At 42.7% G+C, this 8523-nt stretch overlaps 1 pseudogene; it reads left to right on the forward strand.

Moving 5' to 3' along the window:
• Nucleotides 1-205: 205 nt before the first annotated feature.
• Nucleotides 206-1780, forward strand: LOC113617829 (stress-induced-phosphoprotein 1 pseudogene; annotated as a pseudogene).
• The last annotated feature ends 6743 nt before the right edge of the window (nucleotides 1781-8523 follow it).

The following is an 8523-nucleotide window of genomic DNA, read 5'->3' on the forward strand; positions in this document are numbered from 1 at the left end:
GGGAGGGAGGGAGAAGTAAGAGGGAAGAGATGTGGGGACATATGTATATGTATAACTGATTCACTTTGTTATAAAGCAGAAACTAACACACCATTGTAAAGCAATTATACTCCAATAAAGATGTAAAAAGAAAAAAAAAAAAACAACTTCTAGGCTGCGAACCGGGAGCAGATCAAGTCTATTGAATGGTGTTTGCCGCCAGGCTATGGAGCAGGCAAATGAGCTAAAATGAAGGGCAATAAGGCCCTGAGTGCTGGCAGCATGGATGGTGGATTACAGTGCCGCTCTGAGGCAGTTAAGTCAGACCCCCAGGCCCATGTGCTCTCCAGCAATTGCTCAGCATCCTACACCAAGAACAGAGACCGCCAGAAGGCTTATGAGGATGGTTGCAAAACCATTGACTTAAAACCTGACTGGGGCAAAGGCTATTTCCAAAAAGCAGCAGCTCTTGAGTTCTTAAACTTATTTAAATCCTCCACTCGAACCTATGACAAGGTTTTAAAACATGAAGCAAACGATCCTCAGCTCAAAGAGGGTTTACAGAATATCGAGCCTCAGTCAGCAGAGATGAAATTCAAGAATGCTTTCAACATGTCCGATCTGCACCAGAAGTTGGAGAGTGATCCCAGGTCAAGGACACTGCTCATGGATCCTACCTACCAGGAACTGATAGAACAATGTCAAACAGGCCGTCTGACCTGGGCAAAAACTGCAACATCCCCAGATCGTGACTACCCTCAGTGTCTCCTTCGAGGCTATCTGGGCAGTACGGATGAGGAGGAAGAAGTTGAGACACCTCCACCACCACCTTCTCCCTAAAAGGAGACCAAGTCAGAGCCAATGGAAGAAGATATTCCAGGGAATAATAAGCAGGCACTGAAAGAAAAAGTTGGGGAAGGATGCCTGTAAGCAAAAAGACTTTGACACAGCCTTGAAACAGTATGACAGAAGCAACGGCCAGGACCCCACCAACATGACTCGCATGACCAATCAAGCAGCCATGTATTTCACAAAGGGCGACGAGAGTGAATGACAGGAGCTTTGTGAGAAGGCCATTGAAGAGAGGCTAGACAAGAAGACTATCCTCGACAGATTGCCAAAGCTTATGTCAAATTGACAGAGCCTATTTCAAAGAAGGGAAGTACAAGGATGCCATCCATTTCTACAAATCTCTGGCAGAGCACTGAACCCCAGATGTGCTCAAGAAATGCCAACAGGCAGAGAAAATCCTGAAGGAGCAAGAGTGGCTAGACCACATAAACCCTGGCCTGGCTTTGGAAATATCCCCAGGCCAGGAAGCACTATACAGAAGCCATCAAACAGGAACCCAAGAGATACCAAATTGTACAGCAGTCGAGCTACCTGCTTCATCAAAGTCCTGGAGTTTCAGCTGCCACTCAAGGACTGTGAGGAGTGTATCCAGCTAGAACTGACCCTCACCAAGGGTTATACACGGAAAGCAGCTGCCCTGAGAAGCAATGAAGGACCATACAAAATCCATGGATGTCTGCCAGAAGGCACTAGACCTGGACTCCATTGTAAGGAGGTAGCAGATGTTCACCATGGCTACATGATGGTCCTGTACAACCAACATGACAGCCCTGAAGATGTGAAGCGATGGGCCATGGCCAAGGTGCAGCAGATGAGTGACCTGGCCATGTGGCTCATCCTGCAACAGATGCAGAAGGACCCCCAAGCACTCAGCGGACACATGAAGAATCCTGTAATAGTGCAGAAGATCCAGAAGCTGCTGGATGTGGGTCTGATTGCAATTCAGTGATGACTTGCTCATCATAACCCTTCCCTTCACCCTCATGTGGAAAAAGGAGTGGGAACTGTGGCAAGCAGCATAGAGCAGAAGAGAGAGAAGGGGAAAAGGCAAACATCTTCTCTATATGTTTATACAGACCTGTGTGGAAGATACAGAGACTTATACTGGAGTCATTTGTGCGGCCTCTGGGCCCTCCTAGCACACACACGGTCTCTCCTGCTGCCCCAGAGTTTCATGTGTCCCACCCCTGGCGCTCAAGTCACTGTCCCAGCTGCTCTCGCATAGTTGGTGATTTGGGGGCCGGGAGTAGGCATGTATGTGGAGGGGAGGGTATTCTTCCCAAACTCAGGCCCCAAGTGTCTTCACACTATTAGCTCCATGACCCCTTCACCAACAACACAAGCCAGTCCAGCATGGTCACATGTTTTAAAAAAAAAAGAAAAGAAAAAGTAGTTCTGTTTATTGTTAGTACTGACCAGACAAGAGAAAGACAAAGAAAATACATCTTTGTTCAAGCTTAGTTCTTTTAGAGGAATAGGAAACTAGAAGTCAATTCAGATCCTCTTATCATAGCTTAATTAATAAGAAAAGGTGACAGTGCATTATTATCAAGGTGTCTTTGAAAAAAAAAAGCAATTTATTAATAAAAGCAGCTTAAAACTTCACAACGATTTTTAAAGTTGACCTAAGAGCTCAGTATCTGAAGTGCTTTCGCGGTCTACTGATGTAATATTTGGCACTGAGCAGACTGAATGTTTTACTCAACGTTTTGGGATTAAAATACAGAAACGTTGTTCCCATGTTCCCAAGTATGTAAACCTATTTATCTTGATTTATTTTTATAAAAGAACAAGGCCTCAGAAATACAGATACATGTTCTCTTCCCCAAAACAAAATGAACTGTATCCTTTGAAGCTGAAAAATAAAAATTTCAGAAGATTTTTGAATAATTTAGAAAGTTCTAAACCTTGAGACATAATATTCCAATTATGAAATCGTTACTGCACAGCAAGTAATTTTGGCCCAAATCTGTTCTCTTGAAATCTGAAGTCAACAGGAGTTCTGTGCAGGAGAAAAATCACGCGCAACCAGTACAGGGCCACTCCTAACCTTAAAGCTTTTCAGTTCATGAAATATTTATGCATCCTAAATCGGATTTAAAAGTCATCACAGGCATCTACCTGCAGGCAAACTACTCAGTGTTTTCTGCTTTCTCCACATACCAGCTGCCTAGGGTCCTACCCACTCCAGTTGAGTATTTCATACTATTCTCTACGCAACTCTATTCCACCACATCTGAATATCTGAATGCAAGAGATCATAGCTCCCAAGATATTTGGTGCAGAAAGGTCCCTAGAAGTCCTATGTATAATCACTGTGAGGTCTTCAGTTTCTTTTATACAGACAAAAGTCACTTCTCATCATTGATGACATTTCCCTCCTCATTCTATCCAGGTAGGAGCTGCTACAATGTCTTTCTTTGTTCCTATCAGTTATGTATTATCAACATTCATTTACCCCTGTAGCATTTTGTATTAATTCACTATTCTTATCCGGAAAATAAAAATTTTATTTAAGTTTTTTCTAATTAGTCCAGTAGAATTCCTTCCTTTCCCATAATAACCCTCTTAACGATGAATTTTTATTTCTTATTAGTTGTTATAATACTGGCTTACTTGAAGGAGTTGTAGCCTTTCCTTGTATTGAATAAATATAACACATATTCAATGAATGCCTACTATTTTCACTGTGATATCACTGGAAATTCTGTGGTGTAAAAGATGGATAAATTTCCTACCCTAATGGAGCTTACAGCCTAATGGTGAAGAGAGACATTAAACCGATCATCACACAAGTAATTAATTACAATGCTAGCAAGCATAAGAAAAAACAATGCTACAAATGTACACATAAAGGGACTGGTAATCTGGCAGGAATTGTAGGCTAGCAAAAATGATGCTCAGGGCTTCCCTGGTGGCGCAGTCGTTGAGATTCCGCCTGCTGATGCAGGCGACATGGGTTCGTGCCCCGGTCCGGGAAGATCCCACGTGCCGCGGAGCAGCTAGGCCCGTGAGCCATGGCCATTGAGCCTGCACGTCCGGAGCCTGTGCTCCGCAACGGGAGAGGCCACAACAGTGAGAGGCCCCCGTACTGCAAAAAAAAAAAAAGATGCTCAGCCTGAGATCTGATAATGATTAGGAGTTAACAGAGACAAACGGAAGAAGTGTGTTACTAGAGTGAAAAGGATTTTGGCCTAGTTAGGAACTCACAGAATGTCACTGTGTCTGGAACTCAGAGCATAAAGGGGAGAAAGCTGCGAAAGAAAGCTGGAGCCAGATCCTGCTGAGTCTAGTAGGCTCTGAATTTTATTCAAGTTGCATTTGAAGTATTTTTAAGCAAGGGATTGCCATGATCAGCTTTGTACTTTAAAAGGATCACTCCTGGAAAATGAAACAAAGTAACCATATGACTTAGATGTCTGGTGGTGGTGGTGGTGGGGGGTGCCGAGAACAAAAGTGGATGACGGAGGACTATTAGGGGCCTTTTATAGATGCCTAGGAGAGAAATGATGGATTTCTTGGATGATTGTGTTGGTATTGAAGAGGAAAAATACCTTAAACATAAAGCTAATGAGATGTGGTTTTTTAACCACAGCAACTGAATGGCTTGGATAGGTTTAAGGTATATGATTTCATTGGGATATGTTTGAATATGGGCTAGAATATGAGTTCCAGGATGATAGCTTTTTTGGCTTTTTTGTTCACTGTTGCAACCTGTGCCTCCAGAGACATTCAAGTTGAGATGTTGAATAGGCAGCGAGATTATATGGAATTGCAGCTCAGAAGAGAGATTTGGGTTGGTATTAAAAATGTGGGAGTCAGGACTTCCCTGGTGGTCCAGTGGTTAAGAATCTGCCTTCCAGTGCAGGGGACAAAGGTTCGATCCCTGGTCAGGGAACTAAGATCCTACATGCTGAGGAGCAACTAAGGCCTGCAACTAAGACCCAACACAGCCAAATAAATAAATAAATAATTTTTTTTAAATGTGGGAGTCTATTGTATATTAATGCATATATGAGGAATCTAGAAAAATGGTACAGGTGAGCCAGTTTGCAAGGCAGAAATAGAGACACAGATGTAGAGAACAAGCGTACGGACACCAAGGGGGGAAAGCAGGGTGGTGGTGGTGGGATGAATTGGGAGATTGGGATTGACATGTATACACTAATATGTATAAAGTAGATAGCTAATAAAAAAATAAAATAAATAAACTTTGTACCTGTTTTTAGAAAAAGAAATGTGCGAGTCAGCAGGATGTAGAATGTAGGTCCTCTCAGAAGCCAGGACAATACCGAGCTCCTCTAGGGGAAGGCTGAAGAGTGGGAAAGTCAAGATCAAGCACCGGTGACCAGCTCGCCTTCGAACAGCTCTCTGCAGCACCATGTGGTTGCCGAAGCATTTAATCATTCTCGTCATGATCTCTGTGAGACCCAGTCCTTGTGCTGAAGATGTTCAGGCCCCGGTAGCTCCCATTACAGCATTCAATTTAGACCTGTTCCACAGGAATACTAAGCCCTTCATCTCTCTCTCTCTCTCCACTCCTTCTTTCAAGAGCAGTGGATGGAAGGAAATTTAGGAAAATGGGTTACAGTATAAAATGGAACATAATGCTGAATTGTTGATGGAAGATACAGACTTTTTAAAAATTAATTAATTTATTTTAATTTTTTCGGATGCATTGGGTCTTCGTTGCTACGTGCTGTCTTTCTCTAGTTGCAGTGAGCGGGGGGCTACTCTTCATTGTGGTGCGCGGGCTTCTCATTGTGGTGGCTTCTCGTTTCGGAGCACAGGCTCTAAGTGTGCGGGCTTCAGTAGTTGTGGCACGTGGGCTCAGTAGTTGTGGCTCACGGGCTCTAGAGCGCAGGCTCAGTAGTTGTGGTGCATGGGCTTAGTTGCCCCGTGGCACGTGGGATCTTCTCAGACCAGGGCCCGAACCTGTGTCCCCTGCATTGGCAGGTGGATTCTTAACCACTGTGCCACCAGGGAAGTCTGGAAGATACAGATTTAATGCTTGACCCTTTCTAGCTATCAGGGTCCAAGTCAGGGTGGTAGGGTACGTTTTTTAGCCAGGAAGTCATTTCTACGCTCTTTATAACTCAGCATACATTTCACACTTAATTTTTCCTTAATACAATACTGGTTAATAAAATGAGATCTCTTCATAGTATGACAGTTGTTAAAAAGGCAAAACTTCTAAAAACCAAACTGGTTGGAACCGGTTTAGAACCAGATTCATTTTTAGAAGTACCTATCTTATACAACAATGAATTCAAAAGTGTAATTTGTTTATTCTATCTATGTGCTTATCAGAATGTAAACTGTACTAGATAACCAGTACAAACTGTCACCGAAATGGAGAAACCAGAAGTCACTGAGAGTTATGTTAAAAGGCAAAAACAACCACCAAACACTCTGCTCTGTGTCCAGAATAATTAAACATTATTTCTTTCGTAAGCAAGTTGAAATGATTTCTTTTCAAAAGACAGAGTTTAAAGATGCAGTCTGCATAAGATGCTCTTCTCAGTACATGGCCCCCAAAGAATGTCTAGTTAGTGAAGTTCATTGAATAAATATGGCTATCATCGTAACTGATATCATTAGTTGAAGAGAGTTTAAATTTTTTCTTAATACTATTAATATACGCATTACATGACCTTAAAAAAACCTGTTAGTCTAATGAAAGTGTTGTTAGGCTGGTGACACACAAACAGGCCATTCTATACAATGGGAATAATGATGCTTGCTTCAAAAGATTGTTGTGAGAATTAATGTTTGGAAAGCATTCAGAGCGGCCTCTGACACATAGCAAGCCAAATAAGTGTTGGCTGCTATTGCTGCTGTGACTACTTACAGATATAGCTTCTGTTTATCTGCATTAGAGAGATCCTCAGGGTGGGGATTACGGCTACGTTGGAATTACAGTGATTATTACGGTAGTCCCCCCTTATCCTTGGGGAATAAATTCTTTTTTGCGTGTGTTTGGTTTTTTTTTTTTTTGGCTGCGTTGGGTCTTCGTTGCTGTGCGCGGGCTTTCTCTAGTTGCGGCGAGCGGGGGCTACTCTTCATTGTGGTGCGTGGGCTTCTCACTGCTGTGGCTTCTCTTGTTGTGAAGCACGGGCTCTAGGGCACATGAGCTTCAATAGTTGTGGCGTGCAGGCTCAGCAGTTGTGGCTTGTGCGTTCTAGAGTGCAGGCTCAGTAGTGGTGGCTCATGGGCCCAGTTGCTCCACGGCATGTGAGATCTTCCCTGACCAGGGATTGAACCCGTGTCCCCTGCATTGGCAGGCAGATTCTTAACCACTGCGCCACCAGGGAAGTCCCAGGAGATAAATTCTAAGACCCCCCAGCAGATGTCTGAAACTGCAGATAGTACTGAACTCTATACATACTATGTTTTTTCCTATACACACATACTTATGATAAAGTTTAAGTTATAAACCAGACACAGTAAGAGATTAACAATAGCTAATAAGATAGAACAATTATTACCATACTGTAATAAAAGTTATGTGAATGTGATCTCTCTCTTTCAAAATATCTTATTGTCCAAATTTAATACCTGTTCCATCTTAACTAAGCATGTAACGTGCACTGTGGCTGTAACATGTGTGGTTTGAGGTACACCAGGAAAACTACCATGAATTTCTTTTTCCCTTTCCACAAAATCACAAATAAAAGGTCTTTGCAACCTCAGGACATGATTTTTTTTCTTAAGTTGAAACTTTCACCTTTTCACTTAAAGGAAGCACTTTATGACTCCTCTTTGGCATATCCAAGTTGCCAGCATCACTACTCTTGCACTTTGGGGGCATTATTAAGTAAAATAAAGGTTACTTGAACACAAGCACTAAAATATCATGACAGGCCATCCGATAACCAAGATGATGCTAAGTGACTAATGGGCAGGACATGCTGGACAAAGGGATGATTCATGTCCCGTGCAGGATGGGGCAGGTTGGTAAGAGAGAACGGCATGCAATTTAAAACTTATGAATTGTTTACTTCTGGAATTTTCCATTTAATATTTTTGGACTGTGGTTGACTGTGGGTAGCTGAAATTGTAGAAAGCAAAACTGTGGCTAAGCGGGGACGACTGTATTTTTAAAAATATGTTACATTGGGTACTAAGCGGGAATTCTGTACATAAATCAAATATTTCTAAGGCACTAGAAGAGCCACTATTCAAAAAACTTCTTTAAGCACATAATTGCTTTTTCAGGACTACCCCTAAGAAAGTAAATTTCCCTTCTGCCACCACATTCCCCTAGCAGCTGTGCCAGTTTGCCTGTGTCAGCCTATTTGAGAACTGGTTCCAGCCTGTGTTGGAAGGGAGTTTGTGGCAAGAGTTGACATGGCCAATAACCTTGGCTAATATATGTCTCAGCTGTGAAAATCATTGATTGACATTTTCCATTATCAGTCATTCTTACCTTTCCTGCAATGGTCAAATGCCAGTTCTCTGTCTCCTGGCCCACCCTTCATTTTTCCCTAGGCCTACTCAAAGTTCGTCCTCATGACCCTCAGCCAATGTTTGTCCTGGCTCCTCTCAACGCTTCCTGGAATATCAGAACAGGCTGATCACTGGATTCTGTCTCTGGACCGTTCTGACCCCCTCTCAAATCTACAGTCTTTACTTAGGCCCTTTGACAGTTTTTCTGGTTCTGCTGTCCTGTAGGCCTGTCTGTTGCTGGCT

This window comes from Aethalodelphis obliquidens, unplaced genomic scaffold (genome assembly GCF_003676395.1).
Source record: "Aethalodelphis obliquidens isolate GAN/ISIS:26980383/991018 unplaced genomic scaffold, ASM367639v1 scaffold5, whole genome shotgun sequence".
NCBI classification, from domain to species: domain Eukaryota; kingdom Metazoa; phylum Chordata; class Mammalia; order Artiodactyla; family Delphinidae; genus Aethalodelphis; species Aethalodelphis obliquidens.